Genomic DNA, 25,050 nt, shown 5'->3' with positions numbered 1-25,050 from the left:
CAACAACAACAAAAAGAATTAGGTGATTAGCTTCCCTGCTGTATGTTTCTCAAGGGCAATAACTCTGTTTTCTTTATCTTTGTACTCAAAGTCCCTAACACAGTGCCTACCTGGCATGTAAAGAAAGGGAAGTTGTTTTAATCATTAGGCAATAGATCGTCAAGTAGAGATCAGAGGTGTGCACAAAACAAAGGCAAGTTTTGCAAGGTAATTGAGTGTGTGTGTGTGTGTGTGTGTTCATGCCTGTGTAGTAATCTGTGCAGAAGAAAAACAAAGAGGAGGAAATTAGGAAAAGTCTGAGTGGGATGATCAAAGTGTTATCAAAAAGAGACAGAGTCACAGGATTTATGACATTGCCATTAAAGACATTGTAAAGGAAAAGAGAGATTCTCCTTAAAAAGGAGGAAGACTGGAAAAACGAAGGAAAGACATCCCCTCCCCCTTCTCATCTTTTGTCTTCATTTATCCAGTTTATCTTCTGTTCCATCATGTCCCATCTCTTCCCAATGACTTTGTTCCACACTGACATCTACCTTCTCTGAGCTTCTAAATACACTTAAAAAAATTATTGCCACCCTCCACCGTGGCATATACTCATCTGCTGTTTTATCACTCTTGCCTCTCCCAGATTTCATGTCAGAGACTGTTATTGTCCCTTAAAATCCATTCTCCCTTTCCTCCATGATTCCTAGATGCGTTCGCAGTTAGGTAGCCAAAAGATTATGTTCTTTCCAATGGGAAAAGGGTGGAAATGATATATGCCACTGCTGGGCTAGACTGGCACAACCTCCTGAGCCCTTCCATGCTATCCCCACTTCCCAAAGCTTGAGTGGTGTCAAAGATGACCAGAACAACTAGTTGGAGATGGCAGAGCTTCCATCAGCTTGGTTTCCTGAATGACTGCATGGAGTAGAGGCCTTCCCCCATCACAGAACAACCAACAATAAACAGTTCCCTGAGGAAGAAATAAACTTCTATCATTTTTGAGACATAACACTCTGATCCATTTGTGATAGCCCGCCATAACTAATACAGACAGGTATATCTCTTCTCTCCAATTAGATGACATGTCTTAACCATATCACCAATCCCCAGCACTAAGCCCATATTAGTAATAATAAACACTTATTATTTTATTATTTTTCTTCTTTTATTAACTTTACTATGAAGTTAAAATTAAATTAAATGGAGCAAAGGGAAAATATCACCACCACAAATCTGAGATGAAGAGTAGAATTGATAACAAAGTGGAGAATGTGGGGGAAAGGTATACTTCTCTGGAAAGATAGAATCTAGGAGATTAAAAATATTATTGCTGCTGTTGTTTAAATCACATTCCTGTGCTATCCATAACTATCACATTCCTGTGCTATCCATAACTGCTAATAGAGATTCCAAAGCTACAAAGTTTTCTGTCAAGCCTAAAGGTCCTTTAAGGGAAAAATTATATTTTCTTCTGTTAAGATATTTGTTACCAGACTCTTGAAAAAATGAAATATTGGAAATCATAGAGCTGAAGAATTGAATCCAATGAAAACCACTAAGCTGGATTTATTTTAGTACCACTATGGAGGCCAGAGGCTTTTGTGCCTTTTGATTTGTTATTATCTTGATGGTCTTCGTTTCCAGGACTCTATGTGTCAGTGATTTAATCTAGATTTTTACTTCTAAGTGTTATTTAATTAAGAAATGTTATTAAGAATGCCTATTCATTCTCAAATCCTTGGGGGAAAAAATGATTAAGATTTCTGTAAACAAAAGGTAATAATCGCCAGCAAAAGAACCTTAAAAATCCACTGAAAAGCAATTGGTAACAACTCCTCCTAAAATTGAAACAGATTTAGTATCCAAATAGATCTTTAGTCTATTTAGCCTAGAATGGAAATGCCCAGTATTCCCCAGCCTCCTGCCTAGGATTGATATGATGAGAGATACCTCCTCTGGAAACTAGAATGGAGAATGCTGAATAGGGACTGTAGTGCTTTTGACAATTTATTGGTTCAATATATGTCCTTATCAGTTTCTCACTGACATTGTACAGCCTGTCCTGGTAATACATTGGTGTGGGTGCCAATAAGAAGGCAAATAAAAACAATAACAAAAGTTTGAGGAACAAAGAGGTTTGCTTCCTATCCCTAGTGTGGGCAAAAGCAGGTCTTCAAGACAGAGGTAGAAGTGCGATTATTAGGCTCCAAGTATTTAGAATATTTCTACCAAAGTTTAGAAATAGGAAAAGTTACATTTGTTGACCTGTCATGGTGGAAGGATCCATTTATCCAAGGCACATTCAAAGGGCTGGTATGGCCCCGATACCGATTCACCTAAATCTAGCAAATTTGATGAACTCATGTGATTGTGGAAGATGAATTTTTCACCAGCACTGCCTTACAAAGATTGTCAACAGCATGGAAAAAGCATTATTATTCATGTTGCAGAATTACCTTCTTCATCCCATCAATCTGATTTAGGAAATTTCTCTGATGATGCATGTCAAGATTACTTACTACTATATGGAGTTCATACTGGAGCCCTCTTACTTCTCCAATGTGTTATTAGAAAGACGTATCTAGTCTGGTATTAGGACATTATGCCAGGTTCTCTCTGTTCAAAAAAAAATTTAAGGAGCTTGGAGCCCAATGTGGGGCTTGAACTCGTGACCCTGAGATCAAGACTTAAGCTGAGATCAAGAGGCAGAGCTTAACCAACTGAGCCACACAGACACCCCAAGCCCTTGTATTTCTTAACTAAATTTGATTTGTCCTTTTAGTAGATCAATAAAATACATCACCAACTCAAACTATGTCATAGCATGGCACAAAGCTTAAGAAACACCTTCCATTGTAAATACCAAGCAAAATAGAAAGTAGAGGTTGGTAGGTCTAAAGAACAGTCACTTCAATTCTATAGATTTCAATTCTGTATGTTCTGTCCCTTTAGGATTTTTTGTTGTTGTTGTTCCCACAAGTTCATTGATAACTACAAAGCTTCTCAATAACTATTTGGGTTTGAATCCCAGCTTGCCTTTTACCAGCTCTGGGACCTCAGGCAATTTACTCAACCTTTCTGTGCCTGAGTTTCCCATCTATAAAATGAATTAATATATGCGCAATACTGTTTGACACATAATAATAGCTCAAAAAACCACACCAATGACTCCCAAAATAGAACTTCTTTTCCACAGGGACACTTGAAAGATTCCATGGACAGCTGAAGCTCCACATGCCCCCAAGTCAAACTTTTCATATTCTTACTGAAAACAGGTTCTATTGTGTCCATTTCTTACTTTCTGAATTTGCAATAATTCTAAAGTCCAAGGAAATTGGAAGTTCAAGTTGTATCCTCAACTTTGGTTTGGTTGCCACATAATTTTCTAACTCCTATTCAGAAGTAAGGAGATGAGAGAGTTAGATCACAGATCTAAAATCCTGACACATAATTCCCTGCAAAGAAAATTGCATGTAAAACTTATAACTGAGTGTCAGGGGGCGGGGGGAGGTGGCTTACCCTGAACCTATTCCAGAAATTTCATTATTTTTTCCTGTACCGTTGTTTATTTCTTAGCAAATAATGTTTAATTCATTTGTATGCCCCCAAACACAAATACGCATGGTTGCTAAATAATATTATGCCATTAAATTTCTTGTTTAATGCTTCTTCCTTATGCTTCTTGTTAGAAGTTAATGAACAGTGTATGCAATTAAGAAAGAAATAAACACCAAATCTCCCATGAACCACAGAAATAAATCAGTATGTCTTAATCTCAGAATGAGAAACAAAGATACTCTTCCTCAGACCAAACAAAGCAGAGATTTTCAAATTAAAGGAGAGCCATAGAAAAGACGGACTTCCCAAATATGGTGAGCTTAGACTAGATAGCTGAGTCTGAGCATTAATAAAAAATTAGAACCTTGTATTTGGAAAAAAGTACAAAAATGTGTTAGTGTGCTGGGAGTAAAAAGAGGTAACAATATCCTTCTCTGTTTTTAGAAAAATGTACATGCTCTAGATGTGAGGCTGGAATTCAACTACAATGGTGTTTTATTATGAAAATAGAGTATTTAATTCTCTTTGACATTTTAGAGGCCACTCACACTCACTCGGATGCTGCTCCTGTCATAATTCCAGGCAGAGCCAAGGCTTCTTGGAAAACTGCTCTGGTCAGTCAGTCCCAGCCAAGTGCTCAGTAAGGTGCTCAAGGACATTCCCAAGCTCAGCACTCTGAGGCAGCAGAGACATCCCTGGCCTGGGCGTCAAACTAGAACCAAAACGTGCCTCCCACAAGCCAACACAGAGCAAGGTGAACCCTGAGGAACCAGTCACCAAATGGAAACCCTATTCTCCCTTCCGCAGTGCCTTTCCCACTTCCTGCCAAATAACCAAATGAGTTCAGCTGTAGATAGAATCTCCCCTTTGCCTCTTTTTCCTTTTGGGCTAATTAACATTTATATGTTCTTTTTTTTTCTTCCATAAATAAATCCACTTATTTCTTAAGGCTCATCTGGAAAAGTCAAAATCTAGCCAACACATCAACATATCATAGAAGTTGTTTTCTCAATTTCCAAGGCAGAAGGTCATACAAGGAGAATTGTTATGAGCTGTAACTAATTATTCAGGTACAAGGTTAAAGAGAGGGAAGCTAGATTCATTTTTTTCTCTTTGGACTTCAAGTGCAGTTAGTGAGTTAACCCTACTTCTCTGTTTATTGCATACTATGATCACAGCTTCATGCAAGGTCTCATCCTTGTTTAATATTTTTTTTCTCTTTACCCCCATTCACATTCCTATTTTCCTCCTTTCCTAGAGGTACCCACTCTATTTTGTTTAATATGTGTCAGATGTGTATGTATCTCTAAAAAATCATTGCCAAGTACTGAATTGTTCACTGTCACTCCCACCACAGGCCTAGGGGCAAAGCTGTTTCTGCCACCATTTCAAAGAGTGGGACCATCTTTCCAGTTTCAGGGGGCCAACATGACCCTGCCCAGTGCCTTGGGGTCGGGGGGTCTTACAAAATATTGAACCAAATGAGTTCAATAGTTGCCTTGCTAGATTTCAGACCTCCTTGGAATCTGTCGTCCTTTCCTCCCATCTAATTTCTCCTTTTTGGAATGGGAATATCTATCCTCTGCCTATCTGCCATTGTATTTTGGAAGCACATAACATGTCTGGTTTCACTGTTCACAGCTGGAGAGGAATTCTGCCTCAGGATGAGTCATACCTCAAGTCTCAACCATATCTTACTTAGATGATATTTAGATATGACTTCAGACTTTAGATTTTAGAGTTGATCCCAGAATAAGTTAAGATTTGGGGGGCTATTGGAATGGAATAAATGTATTTTTTTCTGTAATAAGGACATGAATCTGGGTTGGGGAACTTGGGCTGAAATGCTATGGACTGAATCGTGTCCCTCCAAAATTCACATGTTAAAGCCCTAAACCCCACTGTACCTAGAGATAGGGTCTTTAGGAGGTAATTACTGTTAAATGAGGTCATAAGTGTGGGGCCCTAATCCAATAGGACCATAGTCTTATAAGAGGAAGAATCTCTGTCTCTGTCTCCCTCTCTCCCATGGAAGAAGGCAGGCATTTGCAGCCAGAAAGAAGGCTCACACCAGAACCCAACCACGCTACCACCCTGTTCTTGGACTTCCAGCCACCAGAATTGTGAGAAAATACATTTCTGTTATTTAAGCCATCCAGGCTGTGGTATTTTGTTATGGCAGTCTGAGGTGACAAATACAGTCATCATATTATTTTGTGTACCTATACATTTTAATCTATATCAATGGAAGTGTACCATTGCTTAAATTGTTTCTTTTTTCACTCAACACTGAGTTTGCAGATGTATCCATGTTGCTGTATGTGTGTCTCAGTCATTACTTCTGACTACAGTGCAGTGTTCCAATGTATGCTTTCAATGTATCCTTTATCTATTTCTAGTAACAGACTCTTGGTTGCTGCTACCACAAACAGGAGGGTTTCAATATTCTAATACATGATCCTTAATCGGTTTCTATAAACACATAGACATATACATTTTGACTCAAATAGTATACACAGATCAAATTTCCCTCCATGCTGCTAGATTGCTTTTTCAAATGGCTACACCAGTATGCACTTCCTTGGAGAGTATTAAGAGTCTCTATTCTTGGGGCGCCTGGGTGGCTCAGTTGGTTAAGCGACTGCCTTCGGCTCAGGTCATGATCCTGGAGTCCCGGGATCGAGTCCCGCATCGGGCTCCCTGCTCGGCAGGGAGTCTGCTTCTCCCTCTGACCCTATCCCCTCTCATGTGTTTTCTCTCTCTCATTCTCTCTCTCTCAAATAAATAAATAAAATCTTTAATAAAAAAAAAAAGAGTCTCTATTCTTGCCAGCATTTGTTACCATACAACCTTCTACTCTTTGCCAGTCTGATGTATATAAATTAGGAAGTTTTTCATTGTAATTCTCATTTACCTGATTACTACTGACATTGACATCTCTTCTCATGCATGTTAACCATTGGGATTTCCTCTTCAGTGACTTGCTAATTCATATTCTTTTCCCATTTTTCTATTGTGTGTTCTCTTTCTCATTGGTTTGCAGTAATTTCTTACATAATCTAGGTAGTAATCCCTTGTCATTGTTAGACATTGCCATTGTCCCCAGCGACCTATCTGAATTTTGGTGGAAAAGAAATTCTAATTGTGCTATAGGCAAATTCATGTTTTTCCCTTTTTATCTTGTTGAATAAGGTATTCCAAGCTAAAGATATCTTTCTATATTTTCCTTATAAGCTCTAGAGCATTATCTCTCACTTTTTAGGTCTTCAGTCCATTCAAACTTTATTTTTACATATAGTATGAGTTAGGAATCCAAATTTATTTTTCTCCCCCTACTGAGACTTTAGTTTCCTAATACCATCTACTAATAATCCATCCCCTTCTCCGTTATTTCTGAGATACCACCTCTATCATGCCAATTTCCCATTCATTAGGGAGATGTTCTGAGTTCCCTTTCTCTTTCATTGGTATAGTGTATGTTTCTGTGACAGACCTCATTTTTGTTATTGATTGTTCATGTATGATTATGTATCCCCCCTTTTCTTTTTTTATAAATTTATCTTTTCATGTACCTTTATCTTTCCACATAATTTTTGAATCAGTCAAAAGCTCTTTACAAATCCTCAGATAATTTATTAAAAATACATATGAAAATTTTATATGAAGTGAGAAATAAAATGTGTGATTTCTTTTAAAAAAATACATTAAGTACATACCTAATTTAAAGGCAGCTAACATCTTTAAAATCTTATATCTCCTCATAGATGAATATGATGTATTCTACGATTTAGCACTATCTTCTTTTGTATCTTTAAATAGTTTTAAAATATTCTCCATAAAGATCTTGTGCATTCTTTTTTTTTTTTTTAAGAGAAAGAGAGAGAGGGCATGCACAAGCAAGTGGGGAGGGGGGTGGAGGGGAGGGGTAGAGGGAGAGGAGAGAGAGAATCTTAAGCAGGCTCCATACCCAGTGCGAGCCGGACAGGGGGCTCGATCTCATGACTCTGAGATCATGACCTGAGACGAAATCAAGAGTTGGTTACTTAATCCACTGAGCTACCCAGGCGCCCCCAAGATCTTGTGCATTCTTTATCTTATCAACTCCTGGATACTTTATAAATCTTTTGCTGATATATCTTACTTGCTTTTACATTACCTAATTAATTATTTCTATTGTAGAGGAACATTTTAATTTTAAATTGGATCTTGTATCAAACTTGCAGAACTCTTGGGGCGCCTGGGAGGCTCAGTCGTTAAGTGTCTGCCTTCGGCTCGTCATGATCCCAGGGTCCTGGGATCGAGCCCCGCATCAGGCTCCCTGCTCCGCGGGAAGCCTGCTTCTCCCTCTCCCACTCCCCCTGCCTGTGTTCCCTCTCTGGCTCTCTTTCTCTCTGTCAAATAAATAAAACCTTTAAAAAAAAAAAAAACTTGCAGAACTCTTATCAGTCCCAATAGTTTATCTATTGATGCTATTAGGTTTTCTCTATTGATGAGTGTATCAGCTGCAATCAATGGCAGTTTCAACTTTTCCATTTAATCTTTATACATTCATTTTATTTTGTCTTAATGCACTATCCAGGACCATAACGGATGGCTGTGTTGGTCTTTATATATCAATTGGTTTGAGATGTTTGGCCATATTAATCAGATCATTTACATTTTGCTTACTTTTATGTGCTTTATTTTCCATTTCTGAGGTAAGTATAATAAAATCTCTAATTACAGTTGGTGATTTACCTACTTCAAGCAACTGTTGCTGTTGCTTTCCATGTTTTAAGTGTATTTGTTGTTTGGTATCTATCCCTCTTAGTTCAGTATCTTCTTAATCTATTGTTCCTCTTACCCAAATATACCTTTTTGTCCTTTATGATTTTTTTTTCTTTTTTACTTATGTGCTAAAAATTTACTATGAAATTCTTTGAATGTTTGGAAGAATTCAGTTTTAAAATGACCTAAACTTATTTGTATGCATAATTTCATTTCTTTGATATTTATTAAACCATTCAAGTTTTTTTATTTCTTCTTAAATTAGTTTCAGTGTTGTGTTTTTATCTAAGAAACTAATTCAAATAACTTTTCAATGTTTTTCCATGTGCTTATTAATATTCTCTAATATTCTTATAACTTACATTGTATCTAATAGGTCCCCATTTTTGTTCCTAATATTGCTTTTATTTCTTTTCTCTTCTTGATCAAGGACTTCAAAGGCTTATCAATTTTATTGGTCTTTTTGAAGAACAAACTTTTGATTTGTTGTTCCTCACTTCTATATCTACTTTTCTATTAGTTATTATCTGCTCTTATTTTTTTATTTCTATACTCCACATTCTCAGGTTTAGTGTATTCTTTTTCTAGCCAAAGCAATTTTACATAGAAAAGGAAAAATTAGAGGATTTACACTGCCTGACTTCAGGACTTACTCTAAAGCTATAATAATAAAGAAAGTATGATATTGGTGTTGAGAATAGACATATACATTTTGATGGAACAAAATCAACACTCCTAAAATAGACTAGATATAACTAATCAAAACCTATATAGTAATGGTCTTTCAAGAAAGGAATGACAGAATAGTGACTGGAGCAGGCCATAGAATCAAGGGAGGGTTCTTTTCTTTCTTTTTTCCCCCCAGCTTTATCGAGGTATAAATGACTAATAAAATTGCAAGATGGTTAAAGTATACAATGTGATTATTGTGATATATATATATATATATACACATATATATTAAAAGGATTACCTCCACTGAGTTAATTAACACATCCATCACCTCACATATCTGCCTTATTTATTTATTTATTGGGGTAGAGAGTAAATTCTACTCTCTTAGCAAATTTCAATTGTACAATATAGTGTTATTAACTATGGTAACCATGTTGTACATTAGATCTTCAGACTTTATTTATCCCACTCATTTTATAACTGAAAGTTTGCACCATTTTACCAACCTCTCCCTATATCCCCATCCCCCAGGGGCACCTGGATGGCTCAGTTGGTTAAGCATCCGCCTCTTGATTTCTACTCAATCATGATCTCAAGGTTATGAAATTGAACCCCATGTTGGGCTCCCTGCTGGGCATGAAGCCTGCTTAACATTCTCTCTACCCTATTTCCTCATAGGAAATAGGACAGCCTATTTCCTCACTCCCCAGACCCTGGCAACCACTTTTCTACTCTCCGTAACTGTAAGTCTAACTTTTTTTTTTTTAATATATATATTCTACATATAAGAGATACTATGCAGTATTTATCTTTCATTTTCTGGTTTGTTTTACTTAGCATAATGACCTTCAGGTTTATCCGTGTTGTCACAAATGACAGGATTTCCTTCTTTGTTAAGGTTGAATCATATTCCAGTGTGTTTGTGTGTGGGTATTTTATGGACACTTAGGTTGTTTCCATACTTTGGCTATTGTGAATAATGCCGCTATGAACACGGGAGTACAGATATCTCTTTGAGATAAAAAATGCCCATGTCCTAATTCCCAAAAACTATTTTACATGGCAAGGAGGAATTAAGGTAGCATATAGAATTAATGTTGCTAATCAGCTGACCTTAAGATAGAGAGGATTATCCTGGATGACCTAGGTGAGCTCAGTGAAGTCACAAGGGTCCTTATAAGTAAAAGAGGAAGGGAGGCAGGTCAGAATCACAGAGAGATTTCAAGATGCTATACTCTTAGCTTTAAAGATGAAGGAAAGGGCTACAAGCCAAAGAATGTAGCTGGTCTCCAGAAGTTGAAGAAGGTAACAAAGCATATTCTCCCCTGAGCCTCCAGAAAGATACAGCCCTGTTGACACCTTGCTTTTAGCCCAGTAATACTCATTTCCAACTTCAGACCCCCGCAACTGCAAGATAATGTGTTCCTGTCGTTTTAAGTCACTGGGTTTGTGGTAATTTGTTAGAGCAGCAATAGGAAGCTAAATACAAGGAGAGGGTTCAGTAGATAGTGGTAAAAGTTTAAAATACTGCTTATGAGGATTAGGTGAGGTAACTGATCAAAGCTGGAGGTTTTAGAAGGAGTTAACTAGGTAGACATGGGAGAAAGAATGTTCCAAATAAGGAGAAGACCATGAACAAAATCAGGAAAACAAGAAAGCTCAGCATACATATGAATCACAAACTGACCCTTAAAATGTTAAGATGGGAGCCTGGTAAATGAAATGATACATGTATGTATGTGTGGAGACACACATAAGTTACTTATATCATGATCAATGGCAGAAATAAGAACAAAACTCGGGGCATATTCCAATGAGTCGTTCTTATTTGTAGCTCCCCTTTGAAGTCTGACCAGTCCAGATCTTGCTCCAAAACTAAACAGTAGCTTTTAAAAAAGTGTTTAAGTAATTCTTTTTGAAATATAAATTCCTTAAAAACTAATGGTTACAAACACAGCATGCTCTGTGTTTTAGTTTCAACTCCACCGTTTATAAGGTGTGTGAGCTTCAGCAAGTTCTCTCTCAGACCTTCAATATCCTCATCTATAAAAAGGGGAGAGAAATTCCACTTGCTTCATAGGGGTTTTGTGAGGTTTAAATAAGATGATGCACGCAAAGGAAATGTCACAATGCTAGCCACTTTCACTATTGCTATTGTTATTTTTGTGAAGAGTTTCTCCTAGAATGTCTCTTAGAACTCAGGCAGTTAGCTGGTTTGGAACGTTTCTGCAGCAACTTTTTTCTGCCTTTGCCTTTGAACAGTAACTGACAATAGACGAATTTGTTTTCATTATACCTTGACTGAATAACATGACTGGCACCAAAGACTATGCAAGGAATTGTAATTTTCAAAGGCAACCATGAACAGAGTGTGGCATGGGAACACACTGATTAGCTGTGGGAATGATGTAATATAATTTTGAAGTCTTTCTTCTTTGGTGGGACAATAACATTCTTTATTCTCAGGGACTGTGCCAAACAGAGCTACTATTTCTAATTTATGCAATGACACTGAACTTTATAGGTAAAAGTCAGTATGTAGTGAACAAAAGAAATGTGTTGTGAGACTTGTCACTACGTGTCAAAACATTGTAGTTATACTTTGTTGTCTAAGTTAGTAAAATAACTTCTTTAATAAATCCATCTCAACAACCTGGGCTGTGTATTCAATCCCTTCCCTTATGCATAACCAAGTGAGAAAATATTTCTTGATTTCTATTGTAAAGGGAAGCTAAAGTGTCTGGGCTGGATTTAACCCTTGAGATAGCTCTGGCATCCATGGGCCCACATAGGACATACAGACACTGAAATCATCACTGGATAATCCAGAAGTCACAGAGGCCTAGGGAACCAGAGGACTTGATAAATATATACAATTTTATTTATAAATATTTAAAATAATTATTGGTAGGCTAATGTTTCTGGTCTTTCCAATATTGAATTTTTGTTGATCAACATGGAAACTGTTACACTTGTATGTGTGTGTATACACATTTGCACGTAAAAAGAAGAAACGATGTACAATTTAAATTTCTTTTCTTGAATTCTGTGGTTTTTAAGAATTCTTCACTTGTATTTACTACAGATACCATTTGAGTCTTTATCTAATAGGTTGTGAAATAGGGTTCAATATTTAATGAGTACAGTTAAGGTAGAAGTTCTGTAGAGATTTTACATGAAACACTGTTAGGCTTTCTTCACCAACACTTAAATTAGTAGACAGTATGCACCTTGAATTTAGGGATGATGCCTCTTCATGTCTGTGTTTCTAGCACCTAGCTCAGTGTCTGGCACATTGGAGATGGATGAATGGATTCCTGAGCGGATGAGTGAATGACTACTCACCTGAATGAAGTGATAAAGACAGGAGTAATTAAACGAGATGTTTGCCTTCTGATGCTCTCAAAGGCTTAAATAAAAACAATGGTTGCAAGTTATTTAATGAGGAATCTACTTGACAGTTGGTGCTCAGAAGCCCCATGGTTCTGGAGACCAAGCACCGTAAAGTAGTAGTGACTGGATCATCAAGCAGGTTGTCACGCTGCTCATGCAAGCCTTCTTACAGGATGCAGATCTCTAGATAGGTCTTTAAGTCAAAAGGAATAAAACAGTATTTGATCAGTCTCATCCTTTTAGTGTATTCATTTCCTATTTCATTTCTTTCCATGTTCCCTGCTTGACAAGAAAGAAGAATTACCACATCAAAGCCTGCAACTCTCCTCAATCATGACAAAATTTTGAATTCAGTGTTTGAAGAACATGAAAAATGAAGAGGAGGAGAATAGTCATGGATCTTCTGATCACTAACTGCATTATGTTGGGCTGGTCACAAAAACTATCTGATCCTTATTTTCCTAATGTGTAACTTGAGAATGTAGAATTAGATATTCATTGAATTCCCTTCAAATTTCATAGTCAGTGATTTTAATTAAATATATGATATTTGGGGGTAAATGTAAACAGCATGGTAGTTAAGGCCTACCTTTACTTCCTCCTATGCTAATTTAGCAGTAACTTTTCTAAAATAAAGAGATTTGCTTACCCCCTCCCCTTAATTTGCTAATTTATCATCATCTGTGCATGTAATGGACTGAGAATGATCAACAGGTCCACAGTTCACCCCAGCCCTCTGTCAGAAATGAAACAAAGATGAGAAAGAGCGCAGAGGACAAGAGCCTGGTCACCTAACTTCTCCAAGAAAAACAGTAACCACAGGGGACAAACTAAATTTCTACTGGGCTATGTCTGGTGGGGAACATCTTGTATTGAGGAAGATGGAGCTTAGGGAAGCGTATAATCAAGGTGACCAGGGAGACAGATGAAAATGAGCAACCAATGTGGATTTGGGGAGAGAGAGAGTCCACCAGTGAGTTTCAGAGAGCTAAAGAATCAGAAAAGAAAGAAAGGGGATTGTGGTCAGTTTTGCTGTGAACTATATGTTTAGATTTATTCTTTAAGGAAAAAAAGCAAATGTTTTATTTCTGAATTTCTTTTTCTTAAAAACAAACTTTTTTTCATGTTAGAATAGTTTTAGATTTTTAGAACAGTTGCAAAAATAGTACAGAGAGTTGGCATGTATCCCACACCCAGTTTCTTCTGTTAACGTCCTAGATTGTTGTGATACATTTGTCACAACTAATGAACCAATATTGATACGTTATTATTAACTAAACCATGCTTTGTTAAAATTTCTCTAGTTTTTCTGAATAGCCTTCACCTATTTCAGAATCCCATGTAGGATACATTGCACATAGTTGTCATGTCTCCTTAGACTCCTCTTAGCTGTGATAGTTTCTCAGACTTTCCTCGTTTTTGATGACCTCAACAGTTTTGAGGAGTGCTGGTCGGGTATTTTGTAGAATGTCATCCACTCTGGTTTTTCAGTCTGATGTTGTCCTCATGATTTCACTGAGATTATAGGTTTGGAGAGAAAGACCACAGAGGTGAAGTGTCATTCTTTTTTTTTTTTTTTTTTTAAGATTTTATTTATTTATTTGAGAGAGAGAGAATGAGAGAGAGCATGAGAGGGAGGAGGGTCAGAGGGAGAAGCAGACTCCCTGCTGAGCAGGGAGCCCGATGCGGGACTCAATCCAGGGACTCCAGGATCATGACCTGAGCTGAAGGCAGTCGCTTAACCGACTGAGCCACCCAGGCGCCCTGAAGTGTCATTCTTATCACATCATGTCAAGGGTATATGCTGATGGTGTTAACCTTGATGGCCTGGCTAAAGCAGCATTTGCCAGATTTCTCCACTATGAAGTTATTTCTTCCTTTTTTTTTTTTCCTATATTCTTTGGAAGCAAGCCACGAAGTGCAGTCCACACCTCCTTGAAGGGGCAGTATCAACCTAAATTATTTGGATTTTTTTTTAAATGGGAGATTTGTCTTTTCTCCCCCATTTTAATCATTTAAATGAGTATTGGGTACATTTTTTATTTGGGGTTATAATCCCAAGGTTATGAATTTTGTTGTCTAAATTCCTTCATGTGGTTGAATTTACTTTCTTGAACATACCCCCCTGAGGAACTCATAATTCCTGAGGCTGCCTTTGAGGCCTTTTCTTTTAGTCTAAAAGACTGACTTGGGAAAAACTCCTTCTGTGTCCTTGTTACTTCTTACACTTAGGTACATATTATATTATATTTGATTCATAATTCAGGGACCAGGATGTTTCCATCATGGTAGTAAACCATTGCTTAGACATTCTATTCAAGGAAATCACATGCAAATGTCATGACCCCTTGACACTAGGAATTTTAGTTGTTAGACCTACCCTTGGTTTGATGACCCCAAGGAGAGTGGTTGAGAAAAGGCTTGCTAGTGTCCTTGACAGGCTATAACATAATCAGGACACAATCATTGAGTGTATATGTGTGTACTAACCTTCTGTTCCTCTATTATTAGTCTGTTTTAAACATAAATTTAAGATTTGGTGCCATTCCAATGACCCTGAAACTTACATCCTTGCTTCAAAAGACAGCAAATAAAGTATCTTGAAAGATGCATATTGTTAAGATGGCTGTGTTTTTAAAGTGTGTCAGCAATACCAAAAGTACAACTTAAAATTACATATCCCCATTATTGTTTTTAATATTATTGACTATATTCCCTATGCAGCACTTTTCATCACCATGAGTTATTTATTTTATAACTGGAAGTTTGTACCTCTCAATCTCCTTCACCTATTTTGCCTACCTCCATTTGAAGATACTTTTTTAAACTGTATCCATTAAGGTGGTTAACTGCTATAATAAATAACCTCCACATTTCAGTAGGTTAACACAATAAAGGTCTATCTCTCAGTCAAGTGAAGTCTGATATAGGTATTTCTTTTCTTTTCTTTTTTTTTAAAGATTTTATTTATTTATTTGACAGAGAGAGACATAGCAAGAGCAGGAACACAAACAGGGGGAGTGGGAGAGGGAGAAGCAGGCTTCCCGCGGAGCAGGGAGCCCGATGTGGGACTCGATCCCAGGACCCTGGGATCATGACCTGAGCTGAAGGCAGACGCTTAACGACTGAGCCACCCAGGCGCCCTGATATAGGTATTTCTAATCAGAAAGCTCTCTTGCATGACTCTCCATCCAGTCCCATGGATGGGAAGGAGAGAGCATGCATGTGATCACCTGCAATGTTTTAGGGATGGGGCTTGGAAGTAGACTACATTACTTCCACATCTGCCTCCTTTCCATCAGCCAGTGTTCAGTCCCACGGTCCCATGGAGGTGCCGTGAGAACTGGAAAATGCAGTCTTTCTGGCCCAGAGCAAAACAGATTATTGAACACAGAGCTTTGCGTCTGCCACAGCTGCTTAAACTGTTTTCCTGAAATGAAGATAGATTTCAACATAATTCTTTCTTCCTTCATAATTTTTCTTACTACTCACTCTCACTTTTTTTTTTTTTTTAAGATTCCCTTCTTTTACCTCATGATTTGGTATTCTCTGTGACTCTATCCTTAATCAAGAACTCATCTCTTCTCAGCTTGTGTTCTCCCTCAGTAACTTGTTCATTTCCCTGGCTTCAACTGCTGGGGATTTCCACCTCCATTTCTACCATCCATATGTCTCCTGTGACCTGCTGATTTGTATTTTCAAATGCAAACTAGGCCCAAAAAAATGGCTCAGAGGCTCTCAAATTGAGCATAAACCAAGATGACTTTAGTATCTTCCTTCTAAATTATACCCTTGTTTTTCTCTTTTGCCATTTCTGGGAACAGACCAATCTCAAAATGGTTTCTCAAGCAACATACAGGGCTCATTCTAGATTTCTTTTGACTTCCCTTCCGTAACACATCTGATTTCTATGTACTTTGATCTCTACTCCTAAATAGTTCTTTAAATTTCCCTTTTATCCATAATCACTGCTAAGTGCTTACATTTAGGCTTTACTGTCTTTCATCCAGACTGTTATAATCACCACTTAACCATTATTACTCTCTTAGATATCATCTCCTGATGCCGCCCTCCATATGGCCACCAAAATCATATTTTTAGATATAGATCTGATCAGCTCACTCCTTACCTAAAATCTTTCACTGTCCCCCAACTAATGGAAGCTATTAATATTCTCTCAAAAGAAAAAATGAATCTTGTGACAAAATGGCCAACCTTCTCCATATTTCCAACTCCTTTCCCACTTCTCAGCATGACTATTCCTGCCTCATCAACAACTAGGATACTAAGGAAAACTTTGATCAAGCTAACTCAGGATGTAAATGGTAGAAAGTAAAAACAAGCTAAATATCATTTAAGGCAAACCAATGATAAGATGCCATGAAAACCAATTATGAACACCCAATCCAAAGGGCCAATAGCAGCGCTAAAGTTGAAGTTACAGCCATAAAAACAACACTTGAGGTCAGTACCAAAGCATGCTGTTAACAAGTAGAAAGTCTGAAGCAATTGGCTCAAGCACCTTTGGGGCATCCACAGCTAGTCTTTATTGGTTGATTACTAGGCTAATGGATGTTTGAGGTAGAGGTTGGAAAAAAAAAAAAAAAAGGAATGGTCCCAAAGCAATATGTTAGTTAGAGTGAATTTAAATTCAATTCTAAGTGAATCTAAGCAAAACCAATATTATATCTTCCTAAGACATAGAAAATACAAAATCTAAATTAGCTTGAGAACCTCTTCAGTTTGAAATGGATTGGGGCACAGATGTAATTTGAACAGAGACTTCTGTTCAGAAATGAGAAGTCAAATAATTATCATCATTTTTATATTTGCTACTCTTCTCTTACAGTGTGGATGAAGAATATTAAGTAATAAGGTGAGAAATTTTCAGTTCTGTCCACTAGAATACTATGTCTCTGTCTGGAGGTTGAGGTCTACAAAAGAGAATCCCAAATTGCAGAATTAACAATATCATTTTGAGAGAAAATATGAGCATCAACCTCCAAATTCCTAATAACTATATGTCAATTGAGATTACATTCTGCTGCAAGAAATAAGGCTATCCAATGTAATAGTAGCTTAAACAAATTAAGAGTTTATTTCTTCTTCATGTAAAAAAAAATCTAGAGGTAGATAGCCCAGGGCTCCTTTGGAGACTTGCAGTGCCAAAAACTAGGCTTCTGTTCTCATAATCAGTTCTTTGTCCAAGATGGTTCTAACCATTGTTAGAAAAAGAAAGGAAGAAGGACCTGACCCCTCTTTTTAGGTACACTTGCTGAAAATGAAAGACATTTTCATTTACATTCTATCACAGTCCATTCAGACTTCTACAACAAAGTACCCTAGACTGGGTTGCTTATAAACAACAGATGTTTATTTCTCACTGTGGCACCTGGCAAGGGTAGTCCAAGGGAAGTCCAAGATCAAAGCACCAGAGGATTCAGTGTCTTGTGAGGGTCTGCCTCATGGTTCATAAATGATCATCTTCCCTCTGTTGCTCACATGATAGAAGGGGCAAGGGAGCTGTCTGGGGTCTTTTATAAGAGTACTAATCTATTTCATGAGGGCCCTACCCTCATGACTTAGTCATTTCCAAAAGGCCCTATCTTCAAATACCATCATACTGTGGCTTAGAATTTCAACATAAATATTTGGGAGCTCAATAAACATCCAGTCTATTGCATATAACATTGGACAGAGCTTAGACACAAGACCACACATGGCTGCAAATGAAGATGTGAAAGGGGAACCTATCACTTAAAGAAGAATTGATATGAGGGGTAACTAGTGATAGTATCAGTCTAATGCCTTACTCTGTTCCCTACATCTGTCACTGAATATATTCTCCTCTTCTCTACATTTCCTCAAAATTAAAGAGAATACCAGATAATTCATTTCGAAACTACTGTATATGACAATCCTGCTATACCATGGTTTCTGTGTTTTTTTCTTTCATTAACTTTCTATTGGTTAAGGTTCTTCAGAGAAACGGTACCAAAAGGAGAGAGATAGATAGATATAGATAGATAGATAGGTACATAGATAGATAGATGGATGGATTTACTTTAAAAAATTGGCTCACATGATTGTGGCACCTGGCAAGGGTAGGCCAACAGGCTAGAGACCAAGGAAGAGCTGATGCCACAATTCAAGTCTAAAAGCCATCTGCTGGCAGAATTTCCTCTTCCTTGTGGAGGTCAGTCTTTTGTTCTATTCAGGCCTTCAGCTGATTAGATGAGGCCCAGCCACAATATGGGGGCAATCTACTTTACTAAAAGTCCACCAATTTAGATGTTAATCTTATCCAAAAACACCCTCACAGAAAGATCTAGGATAATGTCTGAGCACATATCTGGGTATTGTGGACCAGCCAAGCTGACACATAAACAACCATTACAAACAAGATACGGACTTTTTAAGAGAATAGGATGTAAACCTTTAAAAATTAAATACTGAGAATAAACTCACTGGAACACACTTTAATACAATATATAAAATATATAATGACAAATAAGATTGACAAAGAAATTAGAAAATTGAGATCAAAAGGCTTTCCAAAAATATATAACGGCAAATTCCAAATACAAATCAGAATTTCTGGCTGCACACCTGAGAGCTAATTCTTCTTTTTACTTAAACTCACCTTCTCAACCCAACTCTCTGTGCATCATAACACCATAGCCACTATTTTTAACCTTAGTTGTAAAAAAAATCATTCTCTCAAATAAAATAAATATTATTCATTAAAAATGTGTGTATCTTTAGCTATTTGAAATATTCTGGATGTTCCAAATTTATGCCTTCATTCCATAATTTAATACTGATTTAGATAATTAAACATTTATTTTACATAGAGTACTTTGTGGTACTCCATGGGAGGTGAAGCAAGAATGAAGATAAAGTCATGCCCTTTGATAAACAAAAGTTAGAGAGAGAGATAAGACCTTTGCAAAAATATTTTTTAAAGATTTTATTTATTTATTTATTTATTTATTTATTTGTTTGTTTATTTATTTAGAGTGTGAGCTGGGGGAGGAGCAGAGGGAAAGGGAGAGACTCTCAAGCAGACTCTGCACTGAGCATGGAGCCCGTCACAGGGCAGATCCCACAACCCTGCATGACCTGAGCCAAAATCAAGAGTCAGATGCTTAACCAATGGAGCCACCCAGGTGCCCGTCCAAAAAAAATTTTAATGTAACAAACGTGATGTTATTCCAAATTCTTTGGAAGTTGAGAATAAATTTTGAGTATCTTAACATTTTCAAACCTACATTACTGACACTACTTTTTAAATCAAGCTTAGAATACAAAGGTGATTTATAACTCCTTTATAATACCACTAATTACTTCATCAGCTGAAGTCCTATATTTGCCTTTAGGAACCATACTTGCTTTGAACTATACAAGTTTCTTCAGGTTTATTCAATCCAAAGTGGTCAGTCCTACTTCCTGATTCCAAGTGAAGAGAACCAGGAGGTCTAACCAGACCACTAGTATAATTGCTCAATAGTAGCTACATCCCATAGCTACTGTGCATTGGATGTCCAAAGAATGTTTGTCCACTTGTAATGATTTCTTTGCTGGTCCTTGATACACTTCTTTTAGGTCATGATCAAATCTTCAGTCACTCCATCTAAAACATGACCCAAGCAGGTTTCTGGCTTGACCAAAAGTAGTTCTAACATGCAAACCTTGGTGTCAAAACTGAGATACCAATTTTGCACATTTCTTAGGAGAGTCTGGAGTCCTTCCTGCCAGCAGACTTCAGTTAGTATCAACTCTGTCTACTGAAGATATTCTAATAACATTGAAACTCAAAAGAGATGGGTCAGGTTCTTGATTCTTCAGTCTCAGAAATCTCCTTGGCTCTTATGCAAATTTTCCTACCTCCTCCACAAATATGGGCTCTGCCTACCAAGAGCTATTGTGGGGACCTGTTTTAATTTAGCTACAAGTTTCATTACACATAGTTATTATTTTCCATAACATTTGAATTTGTCTTAAAATTACTATGTATTTTTTGTTTGTTCTCTGGAAGAATTTCAATGTGGTTTTCAAAGTTACACTCTAATATTACTTAGATTGTTAACTTAGCATATATGGTCTCCATAAGACCAGGAAGAAAACATATTAGATCTCAGGTATGAGGGTTGTTATAGAATTGATGTGATATACATCTCATTTTAAAGGCACTCAACTAAGCAATTGGCCAAGAAAGGAGAAAAGTAGCTCAGAGTAGCTTTTTTAAAGAAAGGCAAATGAAGCTAATAAGTCTTTGTATAGTTGAAGGGAAAAATGTGATTGTTAGGTGTGCTATTGCCTGGGAGAAGCACATCATATCTGTAATTTCTCTCCATCAACAGCAGCCTTGTGAATCAGAGGGACAATTTTCTACCCTATTTAGGGGAAAGTAAGAGACTGGGTACCTGGAACTTAGGTAGTGAGAGAACTAAGTATTGCTAAGTGAAGAATCTAAAGACAAAAGACTGCACCAATAAGGAAGTTAAATTTTATAGTAGTAGTAAACGACTATCTAGTGAAGCCATTAAAAATCTCTGTATGGTGGAAAAGCTCCAAAAGAGGTCTTTGGCCAAGTTGGGGATGAGCAGTTTCTTTCCAGAGTAGAAAGAGACAGGAGCTGAGGTTCGACTGACAACGGCGAAGGATCCTTAACAAAGGTACAGAAATGGACCTCAGTCTTCGGGTTTAATCTTGTTTTCAATTTGTCATTTACTTTAAAAATAATAATTGTATTTCATAATTCTGTCCAATGTTTATGCTTTACTATGTGACTAAGATTACATTTTAATGCATTAATGTTAAAGTACGCAACTCTACAACATAATCAAGGCACTATGCAGCACTTTGTGGTAACGTATTCGAAAGAAAAGCAAAGCATCCGGAATAAATGAGCTAACTTTTGATGACTGGTCTTTCAAACCCATAATGGGTCCTATGAAGAGGCAGCAAATATCATGCAGATTAAAGGTGCCAAGAATTCTAAACCCCATCAAAGATTTATGCCATGCTTGCACTGTGAATTTTTTTCTCTGTTTCTCACATAAATATCGTTACCAGCAGGAAAACAAACACATAAATAATGCATACTTTATTTTTAAAAATTGATACCTGGGTAATTATTTAGGTCTCTGTAACAAGTCCATATTTTTGAAAAATATATTTATCTGTTTACTGTATTTCATATTTCTGATAAAAACTGTATTTTGTTTTACATTTGAACACTGAATTGTCAGACCTTGGTTTGTGACTGTCAGTAATTCTGGGTTGTGTTGACTTAACGGAATCAAAGTATTTGGCATTACTGAGGAATTAATGGCCAGCTAGGACTAGCCATGCTATAATGATCCACAGGAATTATCTTTACCAAGGTTATTATTGCTTTCTAATGTTGAAAATCAGAGCAAGAAAAGCAGGTGAAATAAAACAAGAAGGTTTCAATTATTACAAAGGATTATTTGGATTATTTCTAGGAAATGAATGTTTGAGACAGATGAGTCAATTTGAATGATATAATAACATTTTCAAAGCTCCTTTTATATGAAAATGTTGTAGCATCAGTTCCTTCCACACCAAAGTACTTATTTCACTAATTGAGTTGAAATAAAGGAACTAAAGTACTTAATTCAAGTATTGTCATATTGAGGAATCGGTCAAGTCACACTTCTGTACTAAGTAGACCTTCCATGCAAACACATCTTTTAATACAGTACACGTGGGAAAAAATTAATTAGGCCTAAATCTGTGTCTCTTAGGTACTTAAAGGTAGTGTTAGGGATCCAATCATTACTTTTAATATTCCAAAATAGCTAAACCACATCACATTTTTGTCTTTGTTGGAACTATTTGGGATGGCCCAAACATCCATTTGCTTGTGATTGGAATTGAATCAACTTAGTGTTGAAATAGTGCCTAACTTTTAAGAAGTTTTTATTCATAAATATTGAGAAATGATTTGTAACCTCTGATTTGTGGTTTAGGTGATGAAATCTTCCATACCATGGGACTCAGGGCAAGGGGAGTAATAAAAAGCTCTCTGGGTGGTGCCTGCTCAGCTTCACTAGGTAGTTGAAACTTAGGCCATAAGCTGGGAGAAAAGGCACACATGATTCTCCAGATCCCAGGGAGTCTACAATCAACCAGCAAGGAAAAGGCAGGGAAGCAGAGCTTTCCCTGGAATGCACAAGCAATAGATATGGTATATGGCAAGACCCTTTTAGGCCTGTGTAAGCACCTGCAGTCTTCTTTTAATGAAATATGTGCTGGTTTTCAACAGCTTTAAGTCCAAGAGTGAGAGCTTGCAAAGTTTGTTCTTTTTCAATCATTTAAAATATATACTTAAATACACATTGTATACTTAAATATGGATGTGTATATGTGTGTGTACATGTAGGTATTATATATTTTTACATATATGTGCATAGATATATATATATACATATGCATATATATTTCCAACTCAGACGAGAGTGGCATAAACTTACATAGATGTTTTCACTGTGGTTCTACATTAGTGGAGGAATTCATCTTATTACTACCAAAGAAAGGGTCAATGGAATCTTTTTACTGCGAAGTTTTTAAAAGTAACTTATTATATGTTGAAGGTCAGAAATCAGAAAATCGGATGCTATCCAAAGCAAGACTATGTCACCCTTGATATCCAATGAACAATGCTTACCTTCTCCTTTGTTCTTACCTTCCTATCCCCTGTATCTTTTTTTTTTTTATCTAAAGACTTATTTATTTATTTTAGAGAGAGAAAGAGAGCAGCGGGAAGGGGAGAAGTAGAGTGAGAATCCCAAGCAAACTCCACACTGAGCAGAAGGGGGGGCGACGAGGGGCTCGATCCCACAACCCCAAGATCAAGACCCCATCCAGTGCGGAGAAAGAGGAACCCTCTTACACTATTGGTGGGAATGCAAGCTGGTGCAGCCACTCCAGAAAACAGTATGGAGTTTCCTCAAAAAGTTGAAAATAGAGCTACCCTACAACCCAGCAATTGCACTATTTACCCCAAAGATACAAATGTAGTGATCCGAAGGGGCATGTGCACCCCAATGTTTATATTAACAATGTCCACAATAGCCAAACTATGGAAAGAGCCTAGATGTCCATCAACAGATTAATGGATAAATAAGATGTGGTATATATATATACAATGGAATATTATGCAGCCATCAAAAAAATTAAATCTTGCCATTTGCAACAACATATTATACTAAGTGAAATAAGTCAATCAGAGAAAGACAAGTATCATATGATCTCACTGATATGAGGAATTTGAGAAACAAGACAGAGGATCATAGGGGAAGGGAGGGAAAAATGAAACAAGACAAAACCAGAGAGGGAGACAAACCATAAGAGACTCTTAAGCTCAGGAAACAAACTGAGGGTTGCTGGAGTGGAAGGGTTGGGAGGGAGGTGGGAGGGATGGGGAGGCCATGTGATGGACATTGGGGAGGGTATATACTATGGTGAGCACTGTGAATTTTGTAAGATTGATGAATCACAGACCTGTACCCCTGAAACAAATGATACATTATATGTTAATAGAAAACAAATAAACATCCGAACCAAGAGTCAATGCCCAACCCCTGTATCTTTTCTATAAACCTATCATAAAGATAAAAACTTCAATGTGTCCTTCTATACTATGCTATGTGACGCTGGTGCTGGGGCTCTGCAAATCATGTGTCCTTTTTGCCCTCTGACTCCCTATTGGTTTCCACCAATCGTGGCTACTAGAGAAAGACTAGAAGGCAGGATCCTTTCTGCTTTCTTCCTGTTCCTATCACTGTTGTCTTAGCAATGGCCCTCCAGCCTGGGATGGACAACTGGCCTCAGTCTCCTGCTTTATTTCAGTATTCTTAGAACTAACCTGAATGGTTCACTCTTAGAGATACAGGTACTAGCATTACATGGAATGTCCTCCCAGCACCTGCTAAGTAGCAGCCAGAGAGACTGTTTCCTTCCACCACGTACCTCCTCCTACCCCCACCCCAGTCCTGAGTTCCAGCTCCTCTGGGCTATAAAGATAGGATTTTGTGACAGACTGGATGTAGGGAAGAGATGCAAGGAAGACAAGCTTGAGGTTCTGGTCTGGAGAAGTGGTGGCTTCCTGGAGTTACTCCTTCTTTGTTACTTCAGTGTCATGCTTTGGTTTTTCATTTCTCTGATGCCAAAGTAACTACCTCCTCATGTTAAATTCTCAATGTTGAAATGCCCAACATATTTCTGTTTTCCTGGCTGGACCCTCGCTTATACATCACTGACCCAGAAAACCATTTTCTTTTGGTGCCTAAAGGAATCAGATGAGCCAGCTTTATCCACGTAGACTTAATTATTTACAAGTATTGATTAGGCTCCTTAATATGTAGGCTCAAGATATTAGGAAAATGATGAGACATAAAACCCAGGGGTGGCTGTCTAGGAACTATCACCTCATTTGATCACTGAGTTCCAGCCACATTGAATGCCTTTCAGTGTCTCAGATGCTTCATGTTTTCCTGGGTTCAGAGTTCCCACTCATGCTGTTCTCTTTGCCTTCTGGATTCTCTCATTCCTGATATTCTTCCTGACATTAACCTGATTCATATCTATCCCTTTTTCTAATTTAAAGTCATTTATTGCTTCCTTAGGAGGGCCTTCCCAAAC

The sequence above is a fragment of the Mirounga angustirostris genome, unplaced genomic scaffold (genome assembly GCF_029215605.1).
Source record: "Mirounga angustirostris isolate CCGP_5_RB_7025 unplaced genomic scaffold, mMirAng1.0.hap1 SCAF_6, whole genome shotgun sequence".
Taxonomy (NCBI): Eukaryota; Metazoa; Chordata; class Mammalia; order Carnivora; family Phocidae; genus Mirounga; species Mirounga angustirostris.
The sequence above is the reverse complement of the archived record's forward strand: the minus strand, read 5'-3'. Positions refer to the sequence as shown.